The 16,295-nt window shown below is 39.0% G+C and overlaps 1 non-coding gene across 1 annotated transcript; it reads right to left on the minus strand.

The window, feature by feature from the left end:
- Nucleotides 1-13,724: 13,724 nt before the first annotated feature.
- LOC113000854 (small nucleolar RNA R71) lies at nt 13,725-13,831 on the minus strand. The gene has a single exon (XR_003266175.1). It is a non-coding gene; the product is annotated as a small nucleolar RNA R71 (small nucleolar RNA).
- Nucleotides 13,832-16,295: the final 2,464 nt, after the last annotated feature.

The following is a 16,295-nucleotide window of genomic DNA, read 5'->3' on the forward strand; positions in this document are numbered from 1 at the left end:
CCCAGTGAAGGGCTTAGAGGTATCAATTGTTGTCTTTCATCATGACCTTGTAGCTGGGAACCTATTGGGTGAGAACTTCTAATCTGCCCCTAGGTTCGCTTGAGGTTTTTTGCACGGTGCCTTTCATTGCCCAAGTGTAAGGCTTTGAGGTACAATCGTTGTCTTTCGTCATGACGTTGTAGCAAGGAACCTATTGGGTGAGAACTTCTAATCTTCCCCTAGGTTCGTTTGAGGTTTATGCATGGTGCCTTTCATTGCCCCAGTGTAAGGCTTTGAGGTACAATCGTTATCTTTCATCATGACCTTGTAGCAAGGAACCTATTGGGTGAGAACTTCTAATCTGCCCCTAGGTTCGTTTGAGGTTTATGCATGGTGCCTTTCATTGCCCCAGTGTAGGGCTTAGAGGTACCAATTGTTGTCTTGTTTTCACAACCTCGTAGTGAGGAAGAATGAAAGAAGCAGTTGATTCTTGCAAAAAGAATTTTCCAAGGACAAGAAATAGTTGAAGGATTTTTCAGTTGATGAATTTTAAGTCAAATGACTCCTATGTAGAAGCAAGATGTTTTGATGATGCTAAAGGATCAAGTGCTTCTAAGTTTTATTCAAGACAAGAATCCAAGAATCCAAGAAAATCAAGATATATGATCAAGTTGATCTCTAGAATCTTAGGAAGAAGTTTCCAAATTGAATAAACAAAAGGTTTGACCAAAGAATTCTATCATTTCAAATTGAGATTTTCTCTCTGGTAACCGATTACCAACAGCTGAAAATGTTTATCAAGTCACTAGAAATTTGAATTCAAAATATAACGTGTAATTGATTACACATGGATGGTAATTGATTACCAGCAGTTTATTGAACATTTTAATTCAAATTTTTTTTAAAACCTGTAATCGATTACACAAGTCTTGTAATTGATTACCAGAGGGGATTTTCAGAATATAATTTCCAAGAATCACATCTATTCAAATGGTTTATGAATGACCATTAAAGGTGACTTGGAAACACGAACTTACAGGGATTTTTCATTGCCCAAAAAATTTATCCTCTCAAAAGATTAAGAGTCTTTCTGAACTGAAATGTTTTATCCTCTCAAAAGATTCCTTGGTCAACCACTTGCATATTCAATAAGGAATTTTGATTGATCTTCATTGTACAATCTATCTCTTTTAAGAGAGATTTCTTCTTCTCTTCTTCTTATTTCTAAAAAGGGATTAAGAGACCGCGAGTCTCTTGTTGTAGAGGATTCTTGAACACAAGGGAAGGGTTGTCCCTGTGTGATTCAGACTTTGTAAAAAGAGTTTTACAAAGAGAATGGAAAATTTCAAGTGGGTTGCTTGAGGACTGGACGTAGGCACGGGAAGTGGCCGAACCAGTATAAATCAAGTTTGCATTCCTCTCTTCCCTTAAACTTCTTTTATTTATAGCTATTTATCTTTTGCTTTAAAGAAGTTTATTTTGAATTGTCTTTTGAGTAATTCATGTTAAGGGTGAATTGTTAATCCGAAGAGAGTGAAAGATTAATTGGGGAATAGTCTTCGTATCTTAATTCAACCGCCCTTTTTCTTAAGGTAACTGAGGCCATATATCCAACATCCTATTCTTGATAACTCACTTCTCTCTAAAAAGACAAACTTTCCGGAATGATAAAATGAGCTCACATGAATGTCTTGAAAACACAGTCAATCAAATGCTCTCCTTTTTTTTTGAACCTCTCTTTATTTTTATTTTTATTTTTATTCTGAAACTTATTTATTTTGAACTTTATTTGTTGTTTTACGGCAGCCCCACCAACGCGCAAGACGAGTAATCTCTGATTGAACGGTCTTGGAAGTCCAAACTCTGGAGCACAGGTCGCTTGAGAAAACAGACCAATGGCTTGCACCCACTTCCGGTGAAAGTTGAAAATCCTGATGAGTCATTAGAGACATCTAACAACAGCTTTCAAAATTGCCCCATGTGTGGCATCTCTTGTCAATGTCAGGATTGACACGCGATTCTCCTCAAATTTCAGCCGCCCCATATCAATTAGACCTTGCACCTTACGCTTCAGAGCCCTACAATGCTCAATGGAATGCCCCGGGGCTTCTCCATGACAAGCACACGTTGCGTTCGAGTCGTATTCTCGGAGAAATGGAGGTTGATGAACCTTGGTTGGGGTTATGGCTACCATTGAATTATCAAGTAGATATGGGAGCAAGTCAGCATAGGACACTGGAATTGGGGTGAATTCTACAGGCTTTCTCACTGCAAAATTCATTTCTTGGTTGGTGCTCTTGGTTTGTGCTAAAGGTGATGTTCGTCATTGGAAGTGCGGAAGACAGACTTTGTGGTTGTTTTAGGGATGGCCTTTGTGGATAACTGGGCGGTGGGTAAGGAGAAGGTTGTTTATTAGCTGAGTAATGACATTGTTGGGTTGGTGGGAAACTTGGCTGTATAGGAATGACAGTCACAGCACGGGCTTCTCCTTCATCCTCACCCTCTTTATTTGCTCCAGCTTTTATTTTTTTGCATTTATCAAAGCAAGATGATCAGATTTGCCTCTTTTTAGACCCACTTTGATCCTTTCGTCGGTGAAGACCATATCATCAAAGCTTGAAGGTGTGTAGCCCACCATCTTTTCATAGTTGAATATTGGTAATGTGTCTACTATTATTGTCATCATCTTTTTCTCCGTCATTGAGGTGCCACTTGAGCTGCCAGGTCTCTCCACCTTTGGGCGTATTCTTTTGAAGAATTTGTGCCCCCTTTTTGCACATGTTTTGTAGTTGCATCCTATCCGAAGCCATTATACCGACACTGCCTAACGAAGGCAACCATTAGGTCCTCCCAGGAATGGACTCGGGAAGGTTCCAAGTTAGTGTACCAGGTAACAACTACCCCAGTAAGACTTTCTTGGAAGGAATGTATCAACAATTCCTCTTCTTTTGCGTATGCCCGCATCTTCCGACAATACATCTTTAGATGGTTCTTGGGGCAAGTAATCCCCTTGTACTTGTCAAAGTCCAGCACCTTGAACTTGAGAGGGGTGATGATATTGGGTATTGGGAACAACTCTTCTAGGTTAGCAAAGGAATAATCTTCACCTCCTTCAATGGCCCTGAGCCTTTCCTCTAGATGATCCAGCTTTCCCATTTCTGCCATAGCATGAGGGTTTTTACTTGTCGTGGAATGCAAGAGGTGTAGTTGTGGGTGATATTGAGGGCCTTCCAAAGGGTTTTGTAGGGGTATACCACCAATTGCTTGCCTTCAGTGGCATATCCGAGCCAAGGCTCGAAGTCGGCTAGATTGTGATGGGGAATTTCATGTTTCTCCCCCACAGTTTAAGAGACATGTGCATGATCAGTTTGGGGTTGCTGGCTCTCAATGGGTATAGGAGTGGAGTTATTGACATTCTTATTGGGAGTGTACGCCACATTGGGTGGCGTATAGTTGAGAGGCAAACCATATAGCGGGAAGGCGTGCTCGTTATGAATTTGCACATCATGGGGGCCGCCCGTAGTTCCCAAATCTTTGCCTACCATATCTGAGGTTGGATGATTCATTTGGTTAATGCCGAATGGGGACGTCGGGTTCACCTTAGCAACAGTGCTAGTAGCGGCAATTGCAACCGCATTGGCTTCCATTATCTTCTTCATGCTCATCATGGCCTCCATCATTGCGGCCATTTTCTCTTTCATGGCCTCCATGTCGGCCTTCACCTTCTCTTGCACCTCCTCTGCTTTACCCATTACTCTAGCTCTAGCACAGGTTCGGTAAGGGCGCCGTAAAGCGGGTTCTCTTTTTTTTTATAACAATGATTAAGTTCTCTTTTTTTTTAAGGAAAGAATGCAATGAACAATGCAACCAATGAAAAGCATGGATGTATGCGAATGATGCACAGTTGAAGTATTATGCATTTTTACACTGGATATGGGGTTGAATCAATTTAGATTTTCAACATCGTCCATGACATCTCCGTCGAGGTGAAACTGGAAGTAACAGGGACATCGACAGCCCTAAATGTGTTTGGCAGTAGACGAAGGAGCGATGTAACACGATCCATCTTTTGCCCCAATTTTTTGCAAGATGGTTACTTCCATACTTCAACTTGACTCAATGAACCTTTTCATAAAAGCACGAGCTTGGTTCAACCCCATAACCCAGAGAATGGCAATTTTGATCGCCAATACTTCAACAACATTTCATAGGGATGAAAGACTCGAGAATACGCATGCTATGCATGGAAAATGTAATTATGAGATTGAGATGCCTGAAGAAACATCCTTTCTTAGTTAACCACGCATTAGGTACCATGCTCAATCATTTTGTTTTGTTGTTTGTGTGTTTTTTTTTTAATTTTAGAAATGGGTTTATGATCCCAACATGGTCGACTCATGGTACCTAACACATGCAACTAAGAATGCATCATGAATTTTCATGCTTCCCTTTTTTTGTTTTTGTTTTGTAGAGGAAAATACAAGGATCATGTATGAGCAAACATGTAGAACAAAAAGTATGTTGAACGCATATGCATGATGATGCAATGACTCATGCAAATTGGGAATGTGATAACGGACAAATGCAGGAATAATATGTTCATTATGATGCTGAAGAGATGTTTATGCGGTGCATGATATGAATGCATTTATGGACACGAGAGCCCGGAAAATCATCTCTCCTTACTGCGCATTTGGGGGCGCAGTGGCCCATGTGTGCAGTTAAGAAGACGATATGGATCTTCCGGCTACCCATGACAAAAGACGAGACCCACATACAACGCATGTGTGACGGTATGATGCAGATGCGCATACATAAAACGGAAAGAAAACAACACAAAGGGGTAATTCACACATACGAGACTGCAGAGATCCAACTTTAATGCTACGTTTGGGCATGATGGCGCCTCAACGTAGTATTAAAAAGGTTACGTATTACTCTAAAGAAACCAAACACCACTAGCAAAACTATAAACTAGTGCTATTTACCAAAAAATGCATGAGAACGAATGGCACGGAGCGTGTTTGCTCTTTGCCCCTATTCGGGAACCTATAGGACAATATCTAGGGGTCTCTAATAACTACTCCCCAACAATTCATAACTCACACGGCTGTTTTCTAGAGGTATCATCACTCAAGATAATAATATTGTGGCAGTATGGAATACCAGCGACAACACATTATAAAGAGAGAAAACTCTAGACGAGGTTTCACTATTATCAAGCAAGTCGGAGACCTAGCATGATGATAGATTCACCTCCACTCCTTAAATTCCCATGAACCCGGGTATAGGGCCCCTTTTTTACTCAAACCCGTGGGTGCTTAGAATGCAGTGTAAAGAATGCGAAATAGACAACAATTTTTTACATTTTACACAGTTCAACAAATGCACACACGAAGTTTCACAAATCCACAATTCCTTAAAATAGGCCTAACTCACAAAAATAATCCCAAGTGGAGTCGCCAACTGTCGCAACATGCCCCTTTTGCGGGCGGGCGAAGGCGAGGCTCACGGGTGCGCTTTCCAAAGGAGGAAAGATGCGCGGAGTTGCCACCAACGTTTATTTGTGGAAAACGTCGGGAAAACCGAAGGAAACCGGTCAAAATAAAAATTCTAAGTTCGGGAGTTATATTTACGCTTGAGGAAGGTATTAGCACCTCTCACGTTTGTCTCGAAGGACAACAACCTATTTTTTAGAATTGTGGAATTGTGTTATCTTAACTTTTATTTCTTTTTATTTTTTGAGGTCGACAAAAGCGGGGCTCTTGCTCCTACGTACCCTCCATCAAAGAGGAAATCAGACCTACGTAGTTCTTTCTTTATGCGTGAATCAAGCGATTCTTTTTACTTGAGGGGTGATCATTTTAAGGCGTTGGACCTTAAAAATGATCCTTTTTACTTAGTAAGAAACTGAAATGATAAACTTTCAAAAACCTATTTTTGTGGACGAGCTTGACTAGGCGAGTTGATTTTAGCCTTAGTTTCACTTTAGTTATTAGTCAATTCAATTAAGAATGAGAAATCCCAAAGAGAAAACGTCCAATTGATTTTTCGCTTTACTTTACTAAAAGGTATTTTTTTATTATTATATTAATATTCTACCTCATTTTTGATTTCCAACGTGGTTACGGTACGACCGAACGGTCGGAATTCATTTTAACTGAAATTAACGGATGATACAATTCAAACGATCGGTGGAAATTTATTTTATTTTTAGATTAAGCGAGAAATGACTTAAATAAATGGCTTAAGCACGTCAAAAGGGGGTATAAAAAGCAAATGAAAACGAGAAAAAAAAATACATGAAACAAAATGTGGACCACCACGGGTACATAGAATGAATTGAAAAGCTCGGTTTAAGGTACTTACCCATTGAAGACTGAAGAAAACGAAGAACAAACGATGAATGTTGAAGAACGGTCGAGAATCTTCGCGTAATTACTCACGGAAACGTTACGGAAGCGCCTCGGCTTGGATTTTTTTCACAGAAATAATTTTCCTCAACAATTTCGAGAGAGAGAGAAGTGCCAAGAAGGCTGAACCCTTTTCTTCTTCACTCCTCCCCCTATTTATAGCAAAATAGGGGAAGAGCTTGCCACCAGCTCGCCCAGGCGAGCAAGGTTACTTCCTCCAGAAGCAACAGCCTTCTTGATGAAGGATCTGGAAGGCCCAAGTGGGCCAGATTGCTATTTGTACCCCCCTTTTTACTAAATGCACCCCTTCTATTTTTTTGGTAATTCTGTTTCCGTAACGTTACGAAACTTTACGAATTTCGTAACGATACTTATTTTCCTTCCGCAAGGTTACGAATCCTTACGGATTATGTATTTACTCTTTTTTAGCTTTCGAAGAAGTTACGGAAACTCACGGATCGCGTAAAAACACATCTTTTCGATTTCTGCCACTTCACGGAATTTCACGGATCGCGCAAGCCTGCTTCCTTTTGATTTCTGACACGTCTCGGGACTTCATTTATTGTGCAACAAAGGACGCCAAGTATCTCAAAGCGGCTAACCAGAGGTTGCATGTTATCAAGTAATAATCCCCGGACGAAATTAGGGTATGACATTGAGAAAGCTTCTCAAAGAAGCCACGAGGAAGCTTCTGGAGGAAGCCTCTTAATGAAGCTTCTAGAGAAAGCTACATGAAGTTGCCTCGGTAAATACACTGCCCAGCCTTCGTTAACCGTTGGATCTTCTCGAAATTTGGTCTGCAACTTTAAAAGACAATTGTCCATGATCTGACCGTTGCGATCTTTGAGAAGATGTCTGGAGTGTGCTAGAAGCCTCTTAATGAAGCTTATGGAGGAAGCCTCTTAATGAAGCCTCTAGAGAAAACTACATGCAGCTGCCTCGGTAAAAGCGCTGCCCAGCCTTCGTTAACCGTTGGAGTGTGCTAGAAGCTTCCGTTCCCGAGAGCATCTCTTATTTAAGCATTTCAGCCTTTGCTTTCGTGTAGCTTAGGAAAAACGTCATTTCTTCTTCTTTCTTTCTTCCAAAGCCATTTCTAAAGTTCCAAGAACTTTCTCCATCACCCACAACCACCATTAGCCACCACAAACCATCATTGTTCTCCATTGAAAACCCACACCGAGAGGAACCCTTCAACCGAAGCGGAATCTTCCAACTTGGCTTGCGGTTCCGGTAGAGAACGAAAACCCTAATCTGACCTTTCGTTTTCTTTCGAGGTAACCATGGTTCTATGCTTGTTTCTTGTTAGTTTCATCTTGTCTTTGCATCTTTTCTGACTTTGGAACCGCCATTGCATGTCTTATGCTTCCTTTGAAAAATGTTATAGAAAGAGACTTTGTAAACGTTATCCTTTCATGAAATGCATGTTATTTTTGTAACCTACACTGAACCCCGGTCACATTGGCGTGGTCGGAATTTCCAAATGACGTTCCTTTGTAAAACCCGAAATGCTCTCAGCTCTTTCATGTAGTGATGTGGGTGTTTGACCCAGAGCACTGTTACTAGCTTTGTTTTCTGAAATCGATACTAAGTCTCCTTCGTTTTGGCATGGTAGAGGCTTGTGTGGAATCGACGAGCAAGGACAAAAAGGAATCTTCAAGTGACACGACGAGGAATCCGCGGGGTAGCTCACGATAGGTAAGGGGAGTTTATTATAAAATTTACCGTTTTAACACCATAGTTAGGGTCAGGGAACCTAGCTATGAGGATATCTGCCTGTCCCTGTTGCATGCTGATTTTTCTTCAAAGAAAATTACGTTTTAACTAATGGGATGCGATATATATATATATATATATATATATATATATATATATATATATATATGTGTGTGTGTGTGTGTGTGTGTGTGTGTGTGTGTGTGTGTGTGTGTGTGTGTGTGTGTGTGTGTATTGCGATGAATGATATTGTTTTGGTTGTTTGAAATGTGTTGTTTGAAGACCGTGCGTGTGGAAATGATATTGTTGTGTTTGTTTGAATTGTTGTTGATGTTGCTATTGAGGATTTTAATTGATATGTGATGATATTGATTTGAGATGACGTTGTTAATAAAGACCATGTCAACATGAATTGTTATTATTGATGAATATGTGAATATGAAATGAGGTTGTTGTTGTTGTTGATAACGTCATTGAGATGAGATGATATTTATGTTGTGAGTGACATGGAAATACGATTTGTTGATTGATGTTGGAAATGCATTGGCATGTGCATGTTGTGTATGTTCGTGGGGGGCACTGTGCACTGGCCTTTCAGGGTCTTTGGCACTAGCTTTTGGCCATGTTCATACGTTGGATGTTGTGTATGATCATGGGGGGCACTGTGCACTGACCTTCCAGGGTCCTTGGCACTAGCTTTTGGCCACGATCATACGTCATATGAAGTGTATGTCATGGGGGGTAGAGTGCACTGACCTTGTCGGATGGCCCAGACGTGGGTAACTAGCATGGTTAGAGAATCTAAGCATTCCTGAGGGGATGCTTAGGTGCTTTAATTGGTCCATGGTCTTTGGCACTTACTTTTGGCCGTGATCATAGCTCATACGACACAGGAAATAGAGTAACTGTGGCCAAGTGTACTTTGTACTAGGGGGCTGTCACCTGGTAGGGAACACCTTTGGGCTCCCAAGCTGATTACCTATGGGAGGGGGGCTGTTACGTGCACAACTGGGTGGTCTCGACAAACTCAGCACAGTTCCCTAAGTGAGAGTGTCGTGTGGACACGCTTAGGCTATTTCATGATATTAGGTTGTTGTTGGTACGTACCACATTGCATCTGAGTGTTGAGTCAGGTGCATGCATCATTCTGTGCAGTCTTGATTGGGTCCATGGATGGATGATGAGTAATTGTTGGATGTGAATGATGAATATTTGTTGGATATGAGTGTTAAATAATGATTGTTGTGTATGCTTATCATGTTTGCCTGTGTTCCTTGCTAATTGTGGTTATTTGGAATTGGTATTGGTTCTTTTATAATAAACTCACCCTTGCAATTTTGTATCGTGTGGTTGATACCTGTGATGATCACGAACCTCGTTTGTGGGAGCAGAATGACAGTGGCAGGGTGTAGGGAGTAAGATTCTGGTGAGGAGCCGCCGAGCCGACGTAATGACGTTGGCGTTATTTTGGGAGAGAGTTGTGTTTTGTAATCAACTCCTTCGCAGTTGGTTTTTAAGTTTTATTTTGTTGAGTTAAAGATGTAAAACTGGAATTTTAATTATATATATATATATATATATATATATATATATATATATATATATATATATATATGAACATATTTAATTTTCGTTATGTGTATGACATGTATTGAATTATTGTTTCTATGTAATTATGCATATTCACTTAAGTAATGGCGTGTTGTTGGATGAATTTATGTTGTGACAAAATCACTTCTATTTTCATAAGCAAAAATTAAGGGAGTTCTTTTTATAAAAATTGAAATTATCTAATATTAGAGTGTGGATACCGTAGCGACGAGGCGGGTCGTTACAGCTTTCGTGACTGCAACCACATTGTGGAGTTCGTGTTTGTGGAGTTCGTCTCTACCACTTATCGATTGAGGTACACCCTTTTCTTTTAACATTTGGCGTTCGTCGTTTTAACATTTGCTCACTTTCGCAGCTCGAAGAAAACTAGGAAAGGAAAGAGTCCCGGAAAGGGTGGGAATCGATTTTGGAAGTCCATTGTGGTTCGCCTTAAGACTCCCAGGGTGTTCTTCTTCTTTCTCCTTCTGCCTGAGTTCGTCTTTGTCACAAACTGGGTTGCGCTTCTGTGACTGCAACGACATTGTGGAGTTCGTCTTTGTGGAGTTTGTGTCTGGCACTTATCGATTGAGGTACGTCCTTTCGTTTTTACATTAGGCGTTCCTCGTTTTAACATTTGCTCACTTTCGCAGCTCGAAGAAAACTAGGAAAGGAAATAGTCCCGGAAAGGGTGGGAATCGATTTTGGAAGTCACTTGTGGTTGGCTTTAAGACTCCCAGGGAAGCCATCAAAGGTGTGTCTCTGTTCTCATGTTTCGAAACCAATTGCTTAACTTTGTATATATCATGTCTACTTTGCTGCTCAGGTGATTTGTTCGTCTTCTTTAGTTGCTGTCAAGGTTCGTTGTTGCTTGTGTTCTGTATGCTGCTAAGTGATCAGTGCTGATTAGGAATATCTCCGCCACTGACGACAATTCACAATCGGTGAGTATATGCATATCTATTTGTGCTTCTTACCAAGATGAGAATATGCTTGTTGCTAATAATTAAAATATGTTGTGTTGTAGTTCCTTTGGGTATTTGTATTTTGAAGTAATGGATTTGAGTCATTTGATGTTGCTAGATGTATTTGTATTTTGTTCGTTTGTATTTGCTCTTTAGCTCATGAAGTTATAGACCTTGCAAAATCATAATCCTTTATGGGTTAATTACACTTATGAACCTCAATAGTGGCTAATGTATGAAAATTGTGTTAATTATTTCTTTGGGTTTTTTTAACACATTTCCTTAAGAACCCCATTGTTTGTTTTGGGTTTTACAAGAAATGTAGCACATAAGCAAAATAGAATTCTTTTTAACTTCAAAAATAATTCTGATAGAGATGGTTCAGCCTTCCAATATCCACAAACAAATAAAGAAGTTGGTCCATGATGTGCCATCATTTTCTTCTATTTTCTAAACCCTTTTTGCACCATTTTAATTATTGATTGGTCTTAATTGTCAATTAATTAGGCCGTTTTATTATTTGGTCTCATTTAGCTAATTTGATGTTTTTAATCTAATTTCAGGAATTAATGAAACATTGGGCTTAATCCGGATTTTGGTTGTGGACTTGAAGAGGGTAAATAAAGCAGCGCTTACCTTAGTTAATTTTTAATTAGGAAATTTCACAATTTTATTTTATGTGGTTCAGTGTTTATTTCGTTTTGGGCCAGAGTATTGTAATAGAGCCCAATGACTTTGAGTGACTCTTTTTAAATAGCAGCCTTGGGATTCGTGCAAGGCATTCTGTTAGACTATTATTTAGAGCTTAGGGTTTATGGTTTTAAAGTTTTTCTGTTCTAATGCTATTGTTTGGTTCTTAATGCAATTTTTCATTTCCTGCTTCTAATTACAATTTCGTTCTTGCTTCTTCTTCTACTTTCATTTACGTTTCTGTTTTCATTTTCGTTTCTGTCTCATTTACGTTTCTGTTTATTTATGTTTCTGCTTCATGTTTCATTCACGTTTTCTGTTTGAATCTATGGAAGGCTAATTATTCTGGTGTTGTTTCCTTCTGAGGAAGAAGCCCAACTCTTTGTGAGGTTTCATTTATAATGTGGTTCCCTGGCAGTTTTCCCTTCACCAGTTAACCCAAATTCGTGAACATTAATCAGTGCACGCTTCGTGTTCGATTAATTGCCTCTGAGCCTAACTTGCGTTCATGCTTAATGGACGAAGGGCTAACTGGTGTATGTGGTGCCTAATCGCGTATTAACAACCCTAGGTTGATTTTCGCTTAGTAAATTGAAATAGGATTGGATTAAGTGGTTACTGTTAGGGAGGAATTCTCCATAACCCAGGATAAGAGAATGGCTTCTGAATCAGAGGAAACAACCCATTTTTAATATTATTAGTTTCGTATTCCAGTTTACTTGTTCTGCTCCTTAATTCACAAAACAAACAAACCCCCCCCCCCCCCAATCGTTACTGTTACTGCAAGTATATTATGAACATTTGGTTTATCATTGCTCGTTGGGAAATGACCTAGGATCACTTCCCAGTTACTGCATTTTCATGTTTATTTGATTCGGGTACGGCCTCGATCAAATTTGGCGCCGTTGCCGGGGAGCAGTGTCCAAAGGTTCATAATAACTAGCTAGTGTTGTGTGTTTAATTCTTTCGTGTTTTAATTTTAATTGTTAGTATTGTGTTAGTATGTGTGTTAGTGTTGTTTAGTGTCCTGGTATTTTGTTTAGTGTGTGTTCTGTTTCAGTTTTCCTATTAAGCGCTTCCCCTGTTTCAGTTTTGGGTGTTTTGTTGTGAATAGTGTTTTGCGACGGACTTAGCGACCGCTTTTGCTTGCGGCAATAGTAGAAATCAAGTAGAGACGGATTTTAGCGACCACACATGCTGAATTATTTGAGATTTTTTGTTTTAGTAGCTAGGGTTGTTATTTTTGGCTGAATTTTTTTGTGGTAACTTATTTTAATCTATATTTTGTGTGAAAAATAGCTAGAGCATTTAGTTTGGTCAGATTTGAAAGTTCCAAAAAAGTAGCAAATTTTGTGTTTGTCGAAACTTCAAACGGTCATAACTTTTGCTCCGGTTATCAGAATCACAATTATTATATATGTATTTGGGGTAGAAAAAAATTTCCTATGCCGTGGCAGCCCGCCATAGGCTGGCTGAGGTCTCCATCATCCAAAAATAGTGATTCTGTCAAAAGTTTTTTATTTTTCAAGTTTTATTCACTTATTTTTCTTAACCTACCATTTTTAGCTTCCATAGTTAGACTTTGAATTTTTGCCTGAAATTTTTTGTGCTATCTTCTCATCATTTTATAAGGTTGCTCACAAAATTTCAAGTCATTTGGATATCATTTAAGGGTAGTTGTAGTTCAAACCTGCACCTTTATTTACATGACAAAGCAACTAGTTGTGCATGCTGAATGTAGTATATGACTAGAGGCAATCCATCTGCCTTACAACCCTTTGATCCTGAGATAGATAGGACATTTCATAGATTAGTTAGGCATCATTTTATACCTTTTGATCATCCTGAGCATTCCATTACTGGTGAATCTGTGCATTCTGTTATTGGTGATTTTGAACATCCTGATTTGGAGCATTATAATTTTGAACATCCTGATTTGGAGCATTATAATTTTGAGCATTCTGATTCTGAGCATTCTGATTTTGAACATTCTGAGAACATGGCACAACCTCCACCCCGTGAGAGGACTCTAAGGGAAATGGCTGCACCTGATTTCACCTACGAAAGCTTGTGCATCCAATACCCTGATGAGGATGTCCCATATGTTCTTAAAACTGGACTGATTCATTTGCTTCCAAAGTTTCATGGCCTTGTAGGCGAAGACCCGCACAAACATTTGAAGGAATTTCATATTGTCTGCTCCACCACGAAACCCCCAGATGTCCAAGAGGACCACATATTTCTGAAGGCTTTCCCTCATTCTTTAGAGGGAGTGGCAAAGGACTGGCTGTATTACCTTGCTCCAAGGTCCATCACGAGCTGGGATGACCTGAAGAGAGTATTCTTAGAAAAAATTTTCCCTGCTTCCAGGACCACAACCATCAGGAAGGATATCTCAGGTATTAGACAACTCAGTGGAGAGAGCCTGTATGAATACTGGGAGAGATTTAAAAAACTATGTGCCAGTTGCCCTCACCATCAGATTTCGAAGCAGCTTCTTCTCCAGTATTTTTATGAAGGACTCAGTAATATGGAGAGAAGTATGATAGATGCTGCCAATGGTGGAGCCCTTGGAGACATGACTCCTGCTGAAGCCAGAAATTTAATTGAGAAGATGGCTTCCAACTCCCAGCAGTTTAGCGCCAGAAATGATGCGATAGTCATTAGAGGAGTGCATAAGGTAGCTACAAACTCAGCTGCATCATCTGAAACTAAGAAGCTTGAAGGCAAACTGGACGCATTGGTTAACTTGGTAACCCAGCTGGCCTTGAACCAAAAATTTGTACCTGTCACAAGGGTCTGCGGTTTGTGCTCCTCTACTGACCACCATACATACCTTTGCCCTTCTATGCAGCAACCTGGAGCAATTGAACAGCCCGAAGCTTATGCTGCAAATATTTACAATAGACCTCCTCAACCTCAGCAGCAAAATCAACCACAGCAGAACAATTATGACCTCTCCAGCAACAGATACAACCTTGGATGGAGGAATCACCCTAATCTCAGATGGTCTAGCCCTCAGCAACAACAACACCAGCTATGTGTTTGGATGAGGAATTTAAAGATTTCTAGGAAATTCAAATTCACAGCATTTTGATTGCTTTGATTTAAATTCCTTTCATTTTGTAAATATTTTGTTTGGATGAGGCAATTCAATTTCTTCAATTTCTTGTATTTTAATTTCCTTGTTTGGATAAAGTAATTCAATTTCAATGAAATTCAAATTTTCATTTTTAAATATTTATTTAAAAATTAAAATTTCAATATTGAATGAAAATAAATATGAGTCATTTTTTAAATAGTTTAATATTCAAAATAAATTTAATGTTATAAAATATATTTAATACTTAATAATTAAATAATCAAAATAATTTTAATGCTAAACAATTTTTAATCTTATACAATATTTTTGTAGTAACACAAAAAAACTTGGATTAAACAATATTGCAAAATTAAAAGATGAATGATATGTAATTCTTTATTCTTGTTTAAAAAATTAATTACCTAGTCTTGCAATAATTTTAAAATACATATTAAAATTAAATAATTATGTAATTTAAGGACAATTATCTCGTACAAGATTCAAATGATATTAATTTCATTGTTCGCACGGGAAGAAAATTCAAATTGTTAATAACGCATCAAATTGTTAATAACGCACTAACGCATAAACACGAATCAACACAAGCATTACAAGGTCTTAATTAATCAAGTTCCAAACAAAGATCTTAAACAAGAATTACAAGGTCCAAATTGAAAAAAAAACGTTCTTCATTCCATAATCTTCATTCATCATCAAGTGTAAAAGGTCGAGGAACCTGAATAATTAACATCCAATGCTGCCATTTAGGGGAGAACAAACAAGATAATATAAGTCACAAGAGGAAATATAAATAACTAAAGTGAAAATATGAGCTCAATTAGGCATAAAAAAGACACAAATTTATAATTTGAAAATTGAAATTGGAAATGTAGACAAAAGGTTACTCACCAAGTTTCATTCTCCAAGATGTGTTAAAACATAATCTGTCTTTTGGTGAATTGGAAGGGCTTTCACAATAGCTAACTGTTTTGGATCGTCAGCTAACCATTTAATAGCTTTAGCCCATTGTTGTCTATTAAGATCTGGTATCAAAGCTGCCTCACGTAATACTCAACCAGGTGATTCTTGACATAGTGAAGAAGGAGATAACCAAGCTTTTGCAAGCTGGAATCATTTATCCTATCTCCGACAGCCAATGGGTGAGTCCCGTCCAGGTAGTCCCGAAGAAGACCAGCCTCACAGTGATCAAAAATGAGAAGGAGGAGCTTATTCCTACTCGGGTGCAGAACAATTGGAGAGTCTGCATTGACTATAGGAGGCTGAACCAAGTTACCAAAAAGGACCATTCTCCCCTGTCATTCATTGACCAGATGCTTGAGCGCCTGGCAGGTAAATCTCACTACTGTTTCCTTGATGGTTTTTCTGGTTATATGCAAATTACTATTGCTCCTGAGGATCAGGAAAAGACCACATTCACCTGCCCCTTCGGCACTTTTGCCTATAGGAGGATGCCTTTCGGCCTGTGCAATGCCCCTGGTACCTTCCAGCGGTGCATGATTAGTATTCTCAGTGATTTCTTAGAAAATTGCATAGAGGTGTTTATGGATGATTTCACTGTGTATGGATCCTCTTTTGATGGTTATTTGGATAGTTTGGAAAAAGTTTTGAATAGATGCATTGAAACTAACCTTGCTCTAAATTTTGAAAATGTCATTTTATTGTTGAGCAAGGTATAGTTTTAGGCCACATTATTTCCAATAAGGGTATTGAAGTAGATCCTGCAAAAATTTCAGTTATTGCACAATTGCCTTACCCCTCTTGTGTGCGAGAGGTGCGATCTTTTCTTGGTCATGCAGGATTCTACAGGCGCTTTATAAGGGATTTTAGCAAAGTAGCCATTCCGCT

This window comes from Glycine max, chromosome 20, assembly GCF_000004515.6.
Source record: "Glycine max cultivar Williams 82 chromosome 20, Glycine_max_v4.0, whole genome shotgun sequence".
Taxonomy (NCBI): Eukaryota; Viridiplantae; Streptophyta; class Magnoliopsida; order Fabales; family Fabaceae; genus Glycine; species Glycine max.